General features: G+C 53.6%; 33 non-coding genes across 33 annotated transcripts; 22 read left to right on the top strand and 11 right to left on the bottom strand.

Moving 5' to 3' along the window:
- Window positions 1-263: 263 nt before the first annotated feature.
- On the top strand, window positions 264-336 carry Trnav-cac (transfer RNA valine (anticodon CAC)). The gene has a single exon. It is a non-coding gene; the product is annotated as a tRNA-Val (tRNA).
- A 158-nt stretch (window positions 337-494) lies between these two features.
- Window positions 495-567, top strand: Trnav-aac (transfer RNA valine (anticodon AAC)). The gene has a single exon. It is a non-coding gene; the product is annotated as a tRNA-Val (tRNA).
- Window positions 568-751: 184 nt separating this feature from the next.
- Trnap-agg (transfer RNA proline (anticodon AGG)) lies at window positions 752-823 on the bottom strand. Its single transcript has one exon. It is a non-coding gene; the product is annotated as a tRNA-Pro (tRNA).
- Window positions 824-1311: 488 nt separating this feature from the next.
- On the top strand, window positions 1312-1384 carry Trnav-cac (transfer RNA valine (anticodon CAC)). Its single transcript has one exon. It is a non-coding gene; the product is annotated as a tRNA-Val (tRNA).
- A 158-nt stretch (window positions 1385-1542) lies between these two features.
- On the top strand, window positions 1543-1615 carry Trnav-aac (transfer RNA valine (anticodon AAC)). Its single transcript has one exon. It is a non-coding gene; the product is annotated as a tRNA-Val (tRNA).
- A 183-nt stretch (window positions 1616-1798) lies between these two features.
- Trnap-agg (transfer RNA proline (anticodon AGG)) lies at window positions 1799-1870 on the bottom strand. Its single transcript has one exon. It is a non-coding gene; the product is annotated as a tRNA-Pro (tRNA).
- Window positions 1871-2358: 488 nt separating this feature from the next.
- Trnav-cac (transfer RNA valine (anticodon CAC)) lies at window positions 2359-2431 on the top strand. The gene has a single exon. It is a non-coding gene; the product is annotated as a tRNA-Val (tRNA).
- A 158-nt stretch (window positions 2432-2589) lies between these two features.
- Trnav-aac (transfer RNA valine (anticodon AAC)) lies at window positions 2590-2662 on the top strand. Its single transcript has one exon. It is a non-coding gene; the product is annotated as a tRNA-Val (tRNA).
- A 184-nt stretch (window positions 2663-2846) lies between these two features.
- Window positions 2847-2918, bottom strand: Trnap-agg (transfer RNA proline (anticodon AGG)). The gene has a single exon. It is a non-coding gene; the product is annotated as a tRNA-Pro (tRNA).
- A 488-nt stretch (window positions 2919-3406) lies between these two features.
- Trnav-cac (transfer RNA valine (anticodon CAC)) lies at window positions 3407-3479 on the top strand. The gene has a single exon. It is a non-coding gene; the product is annotated as a tRNA-Val (tRNA).
- Window positions 3480-3637: 158 nt separating this feature from the next.
- On the top strand, window positions 3638-3710 carry Trnav-aac (transfer RNA valine (anticodon AAC)). Its single transcript has one exon. It is a non-coding gene; the product is annotated as a tRNA-Val (tRNA).
- A 184-nt stretch (window positions 3711-3894) lies between these two features.
- On the bottom strand, window positions 3895-3966 carry Trnap-agg (transfer RNA proline (anticodon AGG)). The gene has a single exon. It is a non-coding gene; the product is annotated as a tRNA-Pro (tRNA).
- A 488-nt stretch (window positions 3967-4454) lies between these two features.
- On the top strand, window positions 4455-4527 carry Trnav-cac (transfer RNA valine (anticodon CAC)). Its single transcript has one exon. It is a non-coding gene; the product is annotated as a tRNA-Val (tRNA).
- A 158-nt stretch (window positions 4528-4685) lies between these two features.
- Window positions 4686-4758, top strand: Trnav-aac (transfer RNA valine (anticodon AAC)). The gene has a single exon. It is a non-coding gene; the product is annotated as a tRNA-Val (tRNA).
- Window positions 4759-4941: 183 nt separating this feature from the next.
- On the bottom strand, window positions 4942-5013 carry Trnap-agg (transfer RNA proline (anticodon AGG)). The gene has a single exon. It is a non-coding gene; the product is annotated as a tRNA-Pro (tRNA).
- A 488-nt stretch (window positions 5014-5501) lies between these two features.
- Trnav-cac (transfer RNA valine (anticodon CAC)) lies at window positions 5502-5574 on the top strand. The gene has a single exon. It is a non-coding gene; the product is annotated as a tRNA-Val (tRNA).
- A 158-nt stretch (window positions 5575-5732) lies between these two features.
- Window positions 5733-5805, top strand: Trnav-aac (transfer RNA valine (anticodon AAC)). The gene has a single exon. It is a non-coding gene; the product is annotated as a tRNA-Val (tRNA).
- Window positions 5806-5989: 184 nt separating this feature from the next.
- Trnap-agg (transfer RNA proline (anticodon AGG)) lies at window positions 5990-6061 on the bottom strand. The gene has a single exon. It is a non-coding gene; the product is annotated as a tRNA-Pro (tRNA).
- Window positions 6062-6549: 488 nt separating this feature from the next.
- Trnav-cac (transfer RNA valine (anticodon CAC)) lies at window positions 6550-6622 on the top strand. Its single transcript has one exon. It is a non-coding gene; the product is annotated as a tRNA-Val (tRNA).
- Window positions 6623-6780: 158 nt separating this feature from the next.
- On the top strand, window positions 6781-6853 carry Trnav-aac (transfer RNA valine (anticodon AAC)). Its single transcript has one exon. It is a non-coding gene; the product is annotated as a tRNA-Val (tRNA).
- A 183-nt stretch (window positions 6854-7036) lies between these two features.
- Trnap-agg (transfer RNA proline (anticodon AGG)) lies at window positions 7037-7108 on the bottom strand. Its single transcript has one exon. It is a non-coding gene; the product is annotated as a tRNA-Pro (tRNA).
- A 488-nt stretch (window positions 7109-7596) lies between these two features.
- Trnav-cac (transfer RNA valine (anticodon CAC)) lies at window positions 7597-7669 on the top strand. The gene has a single exon. It is a non-coding gene; the product is annotated as a tRNA-Val (tRNA).
- A 2552-nt stretch (window positions 7670-10221) lies between these two features.
- Window positions 10222-10293, bottom strand: Trnap-agg (transfer RNA proline (anticodon AGG)). The gene has a single exon. It is a non-coding gene; the product is annotated as a tRNA-Pro (tRNA).
- Window positions 10294-10781: 488 nt separating this feature from the next.
- Trnav-cac (transfer RNA valine (anticodon CAC)) lies at window positions 10782-10853 on the top strand. The gene has a single exon. It is a non-coding gene; the product is annotated as a tRNA-Val (tRNA).
- A 158-nt stretch (window positions 10854-11011) lies between these two features.
- Trnav-aac (transfer RNA valine (anticodon AAC)) lies at window positions 11012-11084 on the top strand. Its single transcript has one exon. It is a non-coding gene; the product is annotated as a tRNA-Val (tRNA).
- A 183-nt stretch (window positions 11085-11267) lies between these two features.
- Trnap-agg (transfer RNA proline (anticodon AGG)) lies at window positions 11268-11339 on the bottom strand. Its single transcript has one exon. It is a non-coding gene; the product is annotated as a tRNA-Pro (tRNA).
- Window positions 11340-11827: 488 nt separating this feature from the next.
- On the top strand, window positions 11828-11900 carry Trnav-cac (transfer RNA valine (anticodon CAC)). Its single transcript has one exon. It is a non-coding gene; the product is annotated as a tRNA-Val (tRNA).
- A 158-nt stretch (window positions 11901-12058) lies between these two features.
- On the top strand, window positions 12059-12131 carry Trnav-aac (transfer RNA valine (anticodon AAC)). Its single transcript has one exon. It is a non-coding gene; the product is annotated as a tRNA-Val (tRNA).
- A 183-nt stretch (window positions 12132-12314) lies between these two features.
- On the bottom strand, window positions 12315-12386 carry Trnap-agg (transfer RNA proline (anticodon AGG)). The gene has a single exon. It is a non-coding gene; the product is annotated as a tRNA-Pro (tRNA).
- Window positions 12387-12874: 488 nt separating this feature from the next.
- Trnav-cac (transfer RNA valine (anticodon CAC)) lies at window positions 12875-12947 on the top strand. The gene has a single exon. It is a non-coding gene; the product is annotated as a tRNA-Val (tRNA).
- A 158-nt stretch (window positions 12948-13105) lies between these two features.
- Window positions 13106-13178, top strand: Trnav-aac (transfer RNA valine (anticodon AAC)). Its single transcript has one exon. It is a non-coding gene; the product is annotated as a tRNA-Val (tRNA).
- A 183-nt stretch (window positions 13179-13361) lies between these two features.
- On the bottom strand, window positions 13362-13433 carry Trnap-agg (transfer RNA proline (anticodon AGG)). Its single transcript has one exon. It is a non-coding gene; the product is annotated as a tRNA-Pro (tRNA).
- A 488-nt stretch (window positions 13434-13921) lies between these two features.
- On the top strand, window positions 13922-13994 carry Trnav-cac (transfer RNA valine (anticodon CAC)). Its single transcript has one exon. It is a non-coding gene; the product is annotated as a tRNA-Val (tRNA).
- The last annotated feature ends 86 nt before the right edge of the window (window positions 13995-14080 follow it).

Genomic DNA, 14080 nt, shown 5'->3' with positions numbered 1-14080 from the left:
TAAAGCTGCTGCTGGGCTCGCACTGCCTGCTGCTAAGGAGGTGATTGTTTTTGCTAATGTGACTTGCAATAACGACTGCGCGAAACGCCGCTATCTCGTTCGGGATGCTACGACAGACACCCTCTCGAGCACCCCGAAGACTTGTTGAGCCCTCGGCAGCGATGGGTTTCAGGCTGTCAAAAGAACTATGGTGTGTGCATGCGCGGGCGAAAGAAAGGCTGAGGCGCCTTCGAGTGTACAAGGATGGAGTGAGCGTGTCCGTCGTTTCCGTAGTGTAGCGGTTATCACATCTGCTTCACACACAGAAGGTCCCCGGTTCGATCCCGGGCGGGAACAGCATTTTCCTGCCTATGTCGCATACTACTCCAGTGAGCCACGTCATGTGTGGATCTGCTGCATGTACCTTCTTCATGCAAGTGCCGCATTTATTGAATTTTTAAGTTACGATGGCAACCTTGTTACAAGTTCTCTGTGAAGCAAGCCTGAAAGCAGTAGTTTCCGTGGTGTAGCGGTTATCACGTCTGCCTAACACGCAGAAGGTCCCCGGTTCGATCCCGGGCGGAAACACTTTTTCATCACTTTAAACCGACAAGCATTTGCTACGATCTGTACCGAAACCTTGGTAATCACCTTCATACGTCGGACCAGAGGGTCAGTTCCTTAGAGCAAATATGAAATTAGCTTTACATTGACGGGCAGCTTTTTGCGCTGACTCAGCCACCGACGTGCGACCAGTTTGCACAAAACGCTAGGGCTCGTCCGGGATTTGAACCCGGGACCTCCTGCACCCTAAGCAGGAATCATACCCCTAGACCAACGAGCCCTGTGACAGCGCGAGCGCCAAATATTCCAGCAAACTGCGTCCCTCGAAGTCGTCCAGGGTGCTCTTTGAGTCTGGTGCGGCTGGCGGGATGGGGGAGGTGCTCTCTGCCGGCAGTGCTGTTCTTCGACAGACTGTGTAGCGACACAATGGGTCATGGGCTGCACCGTTCTCGGAGGTGCCGTGGCCCGCGGTCGGCGGCCTTCCAGGGCTATTGGCATCTTCATGTAAAGCTGCTGCTGGGCTCGCACTGCCTGCTGCTAAGGAGGTGATTGTTTTTGCTAATGTGACTTGCAATAACGACTGCGCGAAACGCCGCTATCTCGTTCGGGATGCTACGACAGACACCCTCTCGAGCACCCCGAAGACTTGTTGAGCCCTCGGCAGCGATGGGTTTCAGGCTGTCAAAAGAACTATGGTGTGTGCATGCGCGGGCGAAAGAAAGGCTGAGGCGCCTTCGAGTGTACAAGGATGGAGTGAGCGTGTCCGTCGTTTCCGTAGTGTAGCGGTTATCACGTCTGCTTCACACGCAGAAGGTCCCCGGTTCGATCCCGGGCGGGAACAGCATTTTCCTGCCTATGTCGCACACTACTCCAGTGAGCCACGTCATGTGTGGATCTGCTGCATGTACCTTCTTCATGCAAGTGCCGCATTTATTGAATTTTTAAGTTACGATGGCAACCTTGTTACAAGTTCTCTGTGAAGCAAGCCTGAAAGCAGTAGTTTCCGTGGTGTAGCGGTTATCACGTCTGCCTAACACGCAGAAGGTCCCCGGTTCGATCCCGGGCGGAAACACTTTTTCATCACTTTAAACCGACAAGCATTTGCTACGATCTGTACCGAAACCTTGGTAATCACCTTCATACGTCGGACCAGAGGGCAGTTCCTTAGAGCAAATATGAAATTAGCTTTACATTGACGGGCAGCTTTTTGCGCTGACTCAGCCACCGACGTGCGACCAGTTTGCACAAAACGCTAGGGCTCGTCCGGGATTTGAACCCGGGACCTCCTGCACCCTAAGCAGGAATCATACCCCTAGACCAACGAGCCCTGTGACAGCGCGAGCGCCAAATATTCCAGCAAACTGCGTCCCTCGAAGTCGTCCAGGGTGCTCTTTGAGTCTGGTGCGGCTGGCGGGATGGGGGAGGTGCTCTCTGCCGGCAGTGCTGTTCTTCGACAGACTGTGTAGCGACACAATGGGTCATGGGCAGCACCGTTCTCGGAGGTGCCGTGGCCCGCGGTCGGCGGCCTTCCAGGGCTATTGGCATCTTCATGTAAAGCTGCTGCTGGGCTCGCACTGCCTGCTGCTAAGGAGGTGATTGTTTTTGCTAATGTGACTTGCAATAACGACTGCGCGAAACGCCGCTATCTCGTTCGGGATGCTACGACAGACACCCTCTCGAGCACCCCGAAGACTTGTTGAGCCCTCGGCAGCGATGGGTTTCAGGCTGTCAAAAGAACTATGGTGTGTGCATGCGCGGGCGAAAGAAAGGCTGAGGCGCCTTCGAGTGTACAAGGATGGAGTGAGCGTGTCCGTCGTTTCCGTAGTGTAGCGGTTATCACATCTGCTTCACACGCAGAAGGTCCCCGGTTCGATCCCGGGCGGGAACAGCATTTTCCTGCCTATGTCGCATACTACTCCAGTGAGCCACGTCATGTGTGGATCTGCTGCATGTACCTTCTTCATGCAAGTGCCGCATTTATTGAATTTTTAAGTTACGATGGCAACCTTGTTACAAGTTCTCTGTGAAGCAAGCCTGAAAGCAGTAGTTTCCGTGGTGTAGCGGTTATCACGTCTGCCTAACACGCAGAAGGTCCCCGGTTCGATCCCGGGCGGAAACACTTTTTCATCACTTTAAACCGACAAGCATTTGCTACGATCTGTACCGAAACCTTGGTAATCACCTTCATACGTCGGACCAGAGGGTCAGTTCCTTAGAGCAAATATGAAATTAGCTTTACATTGACGGGCAGCTTTTTGCGCTGACTCAGCCACCGACGTGCGACCAGTTTGCACAAAACGCTAGGGCTCGTCCGGGATTTGAACCCGGGACCTCCTGCACCCTAAGCAGGAATCATACCCCTAGACCAACGAGCCCTGTGACAGCGCGAGCGCCAAATATTCCAGCAAACTGCGTCCCTCGAAGTCGTCCAGGGTGCTCTTTGAGTCTGGTGCGGCTGGCGGGATGGGGGAGGTGCTCTCTGCCGGCAGTGCTGTTCTTCGACAGACTGTGTAGCGACACAATGGGTCATGGGCAGCACCGTTCTCGGAGGTGCCGTGGCCCGCGGTCGGCGGCCTTCCAGGGCTATTGGCATCTTCATGTAAAGCTGCTGCTGGGCTCGCACTGCCTGCTGCTAAGGAGGTGATTGTTTTTGCTAATGTGACTTGCAATAACGACTGCGCGAAACGCCGCTATCTCGTTCGGGATGCTACGACAGACACCCTCTCGAGCACCCCGAAGACTTGTTGAGCCCTCGGCAGCGATGGGTTTCAGGCTGTCAAAAGAACTATGGTGTGTGCATGCGCGGGCGAAAGAAAGGCTGAGGCGCCTTCGAGTGTACAAGGATGGAGTGAGCGTGTCCGTCGTTTCCGTAGTGTAGCGGTTATCACATCTGCTTCACACGCAGAAGGTCCCCGGTTCGATCCCGGGCGGGAACAGCATTTTCCTGCCTATGTCGCATACTACTCCAGTGAGCCACGTCATGTGTGGATCTGCTGCATGTACCTTCTTCATGCAAGTGCCGCATTTATTGAATTTTTAAGTTACGATGGCAACCTTGTTACAAGTTCTCTGTGAAGCAAGCCTGAAAGCAGTAGTTTCCGTGGTGTAGCGGTTATCACGTCTGCCTAACACGCAGAAGGTCCCCGGTTCGATCCCGGGCGGAAACACTTTTTCATCACTTTAAACCGACAAGCATTTGCTACGATCTGTACCGAAACCTTGGTAATCACCTTCATACGTCGGACCAGAGGGTCAGTTCCTTAGAGCAAATATGAAATTAGCTTTACATTGACGGGCAGCTTTTTGCGCTGACTCAGCCACCGACGTGCGACCAGTTTGCACAAAACGCTAGGGCTCGTCCGGGATTTGAACCCGGGACCTCCTGCACCCTAAGCAGGAATCATACCCCTAGACCAACGAGCCCTGTGACAGCGCGAGCGCCAAATATTCCAGCAAACTGCGTCCCTCGAAGTCGTCCAGGGTGCTCTTTGAGTCTGGTGCGGCTGGCGGGATGGGGGAGGTGCTCTCTGCCGGCAGTGCTGTTCTTCGACAGACTGTGTAGCGACACAATGGGTCATGGGCAGCACCGTTCTCGGAGGTGCCGTGGCCCGCGGTCGGCGGCCTTCCAGGGCTATTGGCATCTTCATGTAAAGCTGCTGCTGGGCTCGCACTGCCTGCTGCTAAGGAGGTGATTGTTTTTGCTAATGTGACTTGCAATAACGACTGCGCGAAACGCCGCTATCTCGTTCGGGATGCTACGACAGACACCCTCTCGAGCACCCCGAAGACTTGTTGAGCCCTCGGCAGCGATGGGTTTCAGGCTGTCAAAAGAACTATGGTGTGTGCATGCGCGGGCGAAAGAAAGGCTGAGGCGCCTTCGAGTGTACAAGGATGGAGTGAGCGTGTCCGTCGTTTCCGTAGTGTAGCGGTTATCACGTCTGCTTCACACGCAGAAGGTCCCCGGTTCGATCCCGGGCGGGAACAGCATTTTCCTGCCTATGTCGCACACTACTCCAGTGAGCCACGTCATGTGTGGATCTGCTGCATGTACCTTCTTCATGCAAGTGCCGCATTTTTTGAATTTTTAAGTTACGATGGCAACCTTGTTACAAGTTCTCTGTGAAGCAAGCCTGAAAGCAGTAGTTTCCGTGGTGTAGCGGTTATCACGTCTGCCTAACACGCAGAAGGTCCCCGGTTCGATCCCGGGCGGAAACACTTTTTCATCACTTTAAACCGACAAGCATTTGCTACGATCTGTACCGAAACCTTGGTAATCACCTTCATACGTCGGACCAGAGGGCAGTTCCTTAGAGCAAATATGAAATTAGCTTTACATTGACGGGCAGCTTTTTGCGCTGACTCAGCCACCGACGTGCGACCAGTTTGCACAAAACGCTAGGGCTCGTCCGGGATTTGAACCCGGGACCTCCTGCACCCTAAGCAGGAATCATACCCCTAGACCAACGAGCCCTGTGACAGCGCGAGCGCCAAATATTCCAGCAAACTGCGTCCCTCGAAGTCGTCCAGGGTGCTCTTTGAGTCTGGTGCGGCTGGCGGGATGGGGGAGGTGCTCTCTGCCGGCAGTGCTGTTCTTCGACAGACTGTGTAGCGACACAATGGGTCATGGGCAGCACCCTTCTCGGAGGTGCCGTGGCCCGCGGTCGGCGGCCTTCCAGGGCTATTGGCATCTTCATGTAAAGCTGCTGCTGGGCTCGCACTGCCTGCTGCTAAGGAGGTGATTGTTTTTGCTAATGTGACTTGCAATAACGACTGCGCGAAACGCCGCTATCTCGTTCGGGATGCTACGACAGACACCCTCTCGAGCACCCCGAAGACTTGTTGAGCCCTCGGCAGCGATGGGTTTCAGGCTGTCAAAAGAACTATGGTGTGTGCATGCGCGGGCGAAAGAAAGGCTGAGGCGCCTTCGAGTGTACAAGGATGGAGTGAGCGTGTCCGTCGTTTCCGTAGTGTAGCGGTTATCACATCTGCTCCACACGCAGAAGGTCCCCGGTTCGATCCCGGGCGGGAACAGCATTTTCCTGCCTATGTCGCATACTACTCCAGTGAGCCACGTCATGTGTGGATCTGCTCCATGTACCTTCTTCATGCAAGTGCCGCATTTATTGAATTTTTAAGTTACGATGGCAACCTTGTTACAAGTTCTCTGTGAAGCAAGCCTGAAAGCAGTAGTTTCCGTGGTGTAGCGGTTATCACGTCTGCCTAACACGCAGAAGGTCCCCGGTTCGATCCCGGGCGGAAACACTTTTTCATCACTTTAAACCGACAAGCATTTGCTACGATCTGTACCGAAACCTTGGTAATCACCTTCATACGTCGGACCAGAGGGTCAGTTCCTTAGAGCAAATATGAAATTAGCTTTACATTGACGGGCAGCTTTTTGCGCTGACTCAGCCACCGACGTGCGACCAGTTTGCACAAAACGCTAGGGCTCGTCCGGGATTTGAACCCGGGACCTCCTGCACCCTAAGCAGGAATCATACCCCTAGACCAACGAGCCCTGTGACAGCGCGAGCGCCAAATATTCCAGCAAACTGCGTCCCTCGAAGTCGTCCAGGGTGCTCTTTGAGTCTGGTGCGGCTGGCGGGATGGGGGAGGTGCTCTCTGCCGGCAGTGCTGTTCTTCGACAGACTGTGTAGCGACACAATGGGTCATGGGCAGCACCCTTCTCGGAGGTGCCGTGGCCCGCGGTCGGCGGCCTTCCAGGGCTATTGGCATCTTCATGTAAAGCTGCTGCTGGGCTCGCACTGCCTGCTGCTAAGGAGGTGATTGTTTTTGCTAATGTGACTTGCAATAACGACTGCGCGAAACGCCGCTATCTCGTTCGGGATGCTACGACAGACACCCTCTCGAGCACCCCGAAGACTTGTTGAGCCCTCGGCAGCGATGGGTTTCAGGCTGTCAAAAGAACTATGGTGTGTGCATGCGCGGGCGAAAGAAAGGCTGAGGCGCCTTCGAGTGTACAAGGATGGAGTGAGCGTGTCCGTCGTTTCCGTAGTGTAGCGGTTATCACGTCTGCTTCACACGCAGAAGGTCCCCGGTTCGATCCCGGGCGGGAACAGCATTTTCCTGCCTATGTCGCACACTACTCCAGTGAGCCACGTCATGTGTGGATCTGCTGCATGTACCTTCTTCATGCAAGTGCCGCATTTATTGAATTTTTAAGTTACGATGGCAACCTTGTTACAAGTTCTCTGTGAAGCAAGCCTGAAAGCAGTAGTTTCCGTGGTGTAGCGGTTATCACGTCTGCCTAACACGCAGAAGGTCCCCGGTTCGATCCCGGGCGGAAACACTTTTTCATCACTTTAAACCGACAAGCATTTGCTACGATCTGTACCGAAACCTTGGTAATCACCTTCATACGTCGGACCAGAGGGCAGTTCCTTAGAGCAAATATGAAATTAGCTTTACATTGACGGGCAGCTTTTTGCGCTGACTCAGCCACCGACGTGCGACCAGTTTGCACAAAACGCTAGGGCTCGTCCGGGATTTGAACCCGGGACCTCCTGCACCCTAAGCAGGAATCATACCCCTAGACCAACGAGCCCTGTGACAGCGCGAGCGCCAAATATTCCAGCAAACTGCGTCCCTCGAAGTCGTCCAGGGTGCTCTTTGAGTCTGGTGCGGCTGGCGGGATGGGGGAGGTGCTCTCTGCCGGCAGTGCTGTTCTTCGACAGACTGTGTAGCGACACAATGGGTCATGGGCAGCACCGTTCTCGGAGGTGCCGTGGCCCGCGGTCGGCGGCCTTCCAGGGCTATTGGCATCTTCATGTAAAGCTGCTGCTGGGCTCGCACTGCCTGCTGCTAAGGAGGTGATTGTTTTTGCTAATGTGACTTGCAATAACGACTGCGCGAAACGCCGCTATCTCGTTCGGGATGCTACGACAGACACCCTCTCGAGCACCCCGAAGACTTGTTGAGCCCTCGGCAGCGATGGGTTTCAGGCTGTCAAAAGAACTATGGTGTGTGCATGCGCGGGCGAAAGAAAGGCTGAGGCGCCTTCGAGTGTACAAGGATGGAGTGAGCGTGTCCGTCGTTTCCGTAGTGTAGCGGTTATCACATCTGCTTCACACGCAGAAGGTCCCCGGTTCGATCCCGGGCGGGAACAGCATTTTCCTGCCTATGTCGCATACTACTCCAGTGAGCCACGTCATGTGTGGATCTGCTGCATGTACCTTCTTCATGCAAGTGCCGCATTTATTGAATTTTTAAGTTACGATGGCAACCTTGTTACAAGTTCTCTGTGAAGCAAGCCTGAAAGCAGTAGTTTCCGTGGTGTAGCGGTTATCACGTCTGCCTAACACGATTGCCAATACACAAACCACGAAGCGGATCCAGGATCAGTGACTATCGGCCTTTGACCTTACTCAACAGTGACTTGAAGATTTTCACCCGGCTTCTGGCGGCACGCCTAAAGCGATCAGTACGATGTGTTGTGTCGCAGGACCAGGCATCGTTAGGTGGTGACCATAATATTCGCTCTGCATTGTGCCGATATAGAGATATGATCGCGCTAGCCACAGCTCGCCAACTGCCAGGAGTTTTGGCCTCACTCGACTTTAGCCAGGCCTTTGACAGAGTCGACCACACATTTTTGATGGAGGTACTGCGACACATGGGATATCCGGACGTCATAGTTAATGTACTGATGCGTCTCCTACGCGGCGTGACGTCCAAGGTGTTATATAATGGCCGTCTTACGCCGCCGATACAGATCCAGCGATCGGTGCGACAAGGCTGCCCTCTTTCGGCGATATTGTACGCCCTCGTCTTGGAACCACTCCTCTGCGGCCTTCGACAACGCCTGACTGGAATATCCCTTGGTGGACACACTTTTTGCTGCACTGCCTATGCGGATGATCTGGTACTCCTTCTTCGCAATAATGACGAAGTTCGTGCAGCACTGGCGTGGGTGGCGACCTACGGCGCGGCATCGGGGAGCCATCTCAATCTCCACAAATCACACGCCCTGTCTATAGGCAGAGGCCTACCCGACGAGAGTGTCGCACCGCTACGAATCAGTGACACAATCCGCTGTCTTGGCATTGATTTCACATCTGACATGAAGCGTTCAACAGCCCTTAACTACAGGCGTTTATTGAATCAGATGAGAGCAGGAATAAGTGACCACCGTCTGCGACATCTAGACCTCCTGCAACGGACACGATATGCTAACGTCTATTTGGCGTCACGTATCCCCCATTTTGCACAGATACTCCCCGTACCACCTACCCTGGCTCACCGCATGTTGGCGGTTTTGGGATCCTTTGTTAATACGGGCATGTTATTTAAGATTCGTTACGAGTCCCTAACCCTCCCGAGGAGCAGAGGGGGTTTAGGCCTTTGTCATGTTCAGAACAGAGCGAAGGCCCTGTTCGTCAGCTGTCACCTGCAACTGTGGCGACGAAGTCCGACGTGCCTCACAAGTCTCTTACTGGAAGCCTTACGACCAATCTCACTCGCACCCCCTGTGATGATATCGGACATCCCAGCACCTTTCTTCTACATTCGCCAGTTCTTCCTTGAATTAAGCTACATCCGCACCGCACTACTACCCACACGCTTGATGATGACGAGGGCGGTATATGCTGCCATGCAAATGAACAGGACGCCGAATGTGATTGAAAGCAAACATCCCAACACAAAGTGGCGCGCTGTGTGGCAGGCAGTGAATGCCACCACCCTTGATACTGACGTGCAATCTGCATGGTACGTAACTGTTAATGGGAAACAGTTGTGCCAGTCCCGCCTACATCACATCCACCTCGCTGATTCACCCTTGTGTGAAACATGCCAAGTGATTGACACGGATGAACATCGTTTCGAATGCGGGTCGGCAAAGGACGTTTGGTATTTGGTGCGTCAGATATTGGCTTTTCTCACACGCACGACTGCCGACAGGATAACTACCCGATCACTTCTTTTCCCCGATCAGATTTATTTCCCAAGAGCAAAAACGAACTCTGTGACGTGGATCAGCGGCCACGCTGTTCACTACCTCTTCGGTAATGGCGAAAAGACGGTACCCGATTTTTGGTGTTACCTCAACGAACGACATTGTGCGATCGTCAAGAACCCTAAATATAGGCAATATTTTTCTAATTTTCTTTGGAGCGCATTCCATAATCCACCTCGCAGCTGGATTATCGATGACATGAGAAGATCACCATAGCACCTCTTCCCAGTTCCTTTTTTTTTTTTTTTTTTTTTTTTTAATGAGATTGAACAAACAACGGAAACAACACAGCAACGAGAAGACAGTCATCGAAAAATTCGCAGCGGGCTATAGTATGGAGCATCCTTTGTCGTAACGGGACGACTTCCTATTATTCTGTTTATGTAGCCGAAGAAGAACGGCCTTCCTTTTATCCATTTGTATAAAAATATAATAAAATAAAAATAAAAAAAGCAGGAAAACAAAACAAAAAAAAAAAAAAACACGCAGAAGGTCCCCGGTTCGATCCCGGGCGGAAACACTTTTTCATCACTTTAAACCGACAAGCATTTGCTACGATCTGTACCGAAACCTTGGTAATCACCTTCATACGTCGGACCAGAGGGTCAGTTCCTTAGAGCAAATATGAAATTAGCTTTACATTGACGGGCAGCTTTTTGCGCTGACTCAGCCACCGACGTGCGACCAGTTTGCACAAAACGCTAGGGCTCGTCCGGGATTCGAACCCGGGACCTCCTGCACCCTAAGCAGGAATCATACCCCTAGACCAACGAGCCCTGTGACAGCGCGAGCGCCAAATATTCCAGCAAACTGCGTCCCTCGAAGTCGTCCAGGGTGCTCTTTGAGTCTGGTGCGGCTGGCGGGATGGGGGAGGTGCTCTCTGCCGGCAGTGCTGTTCTTCGACAGACTGTGTAGCGACACAATGGGTCATGGGCAGCACCCTTCTCGGAGGTGCCGTGGCCCGCGGTCGGCGGCCTTCCAGGGCTATTGGCATCTTCATGTAAAGCTGCTGCTGGGCTCGCACTGCCTGCTGCTAAGGAGGTGATTGTTTTTGCTAATGTGACTTGCAATAACGACTGCGCGAAACGCCGCTATCTCGTTCGGGATGCTACGACAGACACCCTCTCGAGCACCCCGAAGACTTGTTGAGCCCTCGGCAGCGATGGGTTTCAGGCTGTCAAAAGAACTATGGTGTGTGCATGCGCGGGCGAAAGAAAGGCTGAGGCGCCTTCGAGTGTACAAGGATGGAGTGAGCGTGTCCGTCGTTTCCGTAGTGTAGCGGTTATCACGTCTGCTTCACACGCAGAAGGTCCCCGGTTCGATCCCGGGGGGAACAGCATTTTCCTGCCTATGTCGCACACTACTCCAGTGAGCCACGTCATGTGTGGATCTGCTGCATGTACCTTCTTCATGCAAGTGCCGCATTTATTGAATTTTTAAGTTACGATGGCAACCTTGTTACAAGTTCTCTGTGAAGCAAGCCTGAAAGCAGTAGTTTCCGTGGTGTAGCGGTTATCACGTCTGCCTAACACGCAGAAGGTCCCCGGTTCGATCCCGGGCGGAAACACTTTTTCATCACTTTAAACCGACAAGCATTTGCTACGATCTGTACCGAAACCTTGGTAATCACCTTCATACGTCGGACCAGAGGGCAGTTCCTTAGAGCAAATATGAAATTAGCTTTACATTGACGGGCAGCTTTTTGCGCTGACTCAGCCACCGACGTGCGACCAGTTGGCACAAAACGCTAGGGCTCGTCCGGGATTCGAACCCGGGACCTCCTGCACCCTAAGCAGGAATCATACCCCTAGACCAACGAGCCCTGTGACAGCGCGAGCGCCAAATATTCCAGCAAACTGCGTCCCTCGAAGTCGTCCAGGGTGCTCTTTGAGTCTGGTGCGGCTGGCGGGATGGGGGAGGTGCTCTCTGCCGGCAGTGCTGTTCTTCGACAGACTGTGTAGCGACACAATGGGTCATGGGCAGCACCCTTCTCGGAGGTGCCGTGGCCCGCGGTCGGCGGCCTTCCAGGGCTATTGGCATCTTCATGTAAAGCTGCTGCTGGGCTCGCACTGCCTGCTGCTAAGGAGGTGATTGTTTTTGCTAATGTGACTTGCAATAACGACTGCGCGAAACGCCGCTATCTCGTTCGGGATGCTACGACAGACACCCTCTCGAGCACCCCGAAGACTTGTTGAGCCCTCGGCAGCGATGGGTTTCAGGCTGTCAAAAGAACTATGGTGTGTGCATGCGCGGGCGAAAGAAAGGCTGAGGCGCCTTCGAGTGTACAAGGATGGAGTGAGCGTGTCCGTCGTTTCCGTAGTGTAGCGGTTATCACGTCTGCTTCACACGCAGAAGGTCCCCGGTTCGATCCCGGGCGGGAACAGCATTTTCCTGCCTATGTCGCACACTACTCCAGTGAGCCACGTCATGTGTGGATCTGCTGCATGTACCTTCTTCATGCAAGTGCCGCATTTATTGAATTTTTAAGTTACGATGGCAACCTTGTTACAAGTTCTCTGTGAAGCAAGCCTGAAAGCAGTAGTTTCCGTGGTGTAGCGGTTATCACGTCTGCCTAACACGCAGAAGGTCCCCGGTTCGATCCCGGGCGGAAACACTTTTTCATCACTTTAAACCGACAAGCATTTGCTACGATCTGTACCGAAACCTTGGTAATCACCTTCATACGTCGGACCAGAGGGCAGTTCCTTAGAGCAAATATGAAATTAGCTTTACATTGACGGGCAGCTTTTTGCGCTGACTCAGCCACCGACGTGCGACCAGTTTGCACAAAACGCTAGGGCTCGTCCGGGATTTGAACCCGGGACCTCCTGCACCCTAAGCAGGAATCATACCCCTAGACCAACGAGCCCTGTGACAGCGCGAGCGCCAAATATTCCAGCAAACTGCGTCCCTCGAAGTCGTCCAGGGTGCTCTTTGAGTCTGGTGCGGCTGGCGGGATGGGGGAGGTGCTCTCTGCCGGCAGTGCTGTTCTTCGACAGACTGTGTAGCGACACAATGGGTCATGGGCAGCACCGTTCTCGGAGGTGCCGTGGCCCGCGGTCGGCGGCCTTCCAGGGCTATTGGCATCTTCATGTAAAGCTGCTGCTGGGCTCGCACTGCCTGCTGCTAAGGAGGTGATTGTTTTTGCTAATGTGACTTGCAATAACGACTGCGCGAAACGCCGCTATCTCGTTCGGGATGCTACGACAGACACCCTCTCGAGCACCCCGAAGACTTGTTGAGCCCTCGGCAGCGATGGGTTTCAGGCTGTCAAAAGAACTATGGTGTGTGCATGCGCGGGCGAAAGAAAGGCTGAGGCGCCTTCGAGTGTACAAGGATGGAGTGAGCGTGTCCGTCGTTTCCGTAGTGTAGCGGTTATCACGTCTGCTTCACACGCAGAAGGTCCCCGGTTCGATCCCGGGCGGGAACAGCATTTTCCTGCCTATGTCGCACACTACTCCAGTGAGCCACGTCATGTGTGGATCTGCTGCATGTACCTTCTTCATGCAAGTGCCGCATTTATTGAATTTTTAAGTTACGATGGCAACCTTGTTACAAGTTCTCTGTGAAGCAAGCCTGAAAGCAGTAGTTTCCGTGGTGTAGCGGTTATCACGTCTGCCTAACACGCAGAAGGTCCCCGGTTCGATCCCGGGCGGAAACACTTTTTCATCACTTTAAACCGACAAGCATTTGCTACGATCTGTACCGAAACCTTGGTAATCACCTTCATACGTCGGACCAGAGGGCAGTTCCTTAGAGCAAATATGAAATTAGCTTTACATTGACGGGCAGCTTTTTGCGCTGACTCAGCCACCGACGTGCGACCAGTTTGCACAAAACGCTAGGGCTCGTCCGGGATTTGAACCCGGGACCTCCTGCACCCTAAGCAGGAATCATACCCCTAGACCAACGAGCCCTGTGACAGCGCGAGCGCCAAATATTCCAGCAAACTGCGTCCCTCGAAGTCGTCCAGGGTGCTCTTTGAGTCTGGTGCGGCTGGCGGGATGGGGGAGGTGCTCTCTGCCGGCAGTGCTGTTCTTCGACAGACTGTGTAGCGACACAATGGGTCATGGGCAGCACCGTTCTCGGAGGTGCCGTGGCCCGCGGTCGGCGGCCTTCCAGGGCTATTGGCATCTTCATGTAAAGCTGCTGCTGGGCTCGCACTGCCTGCTGCTAAGGAGGTGATTGTTTTTGCTAATGTGACTTGCAATAACGACTGCGCGAAACGCCGCTATCTCGTTCGGGATGCTACGACAGACACCCTCTCGAGCACCCCGAAGACTTGTTGAGCCCTCGGCAGCGATGGGTTTCAGGCTGTCAAAAGAACTATGGTGTGTGCATGCGCGGGCGAAAGAAAGGCTGAGGCGCCTTCGAGTGTACAAGGATGGAGTGAGCGTGTCCGTCGTTTCCGTAGTGTAGCGGTTATCACATCTGCTTCACACGCAGAAGGTCCCCGGTTCGATCCCGGGCGGGAACAGCATTTTCCTGCCTATGTCGCATACTACTCCAGTGAGCCACGTCATGTGTGGATCTGCTGCATGTACCTTCTTCATGCAAGTGCCG

Source organism: Schistocerca nitens, chromosome 2 (genome assembly GCF_023898315.1).
Source record: "Schistocerca nitens isolate TAMUIC-IGC-003100 chromosome 2, iqSchNite1.1, whole genome shotgun sequence".
Taxonomy (NCBI): Eukaryota; Metazoa; Arthropoda; class Insecta; order Orthoptera; family Acrididae; genus Schistocerca; species Schistocerca nitens.
The sequence above is the reverse complement of the archived record's forward strand: the minus strand, read 5'-3'. Positions and strand labels throughout refer to the sequence as shown.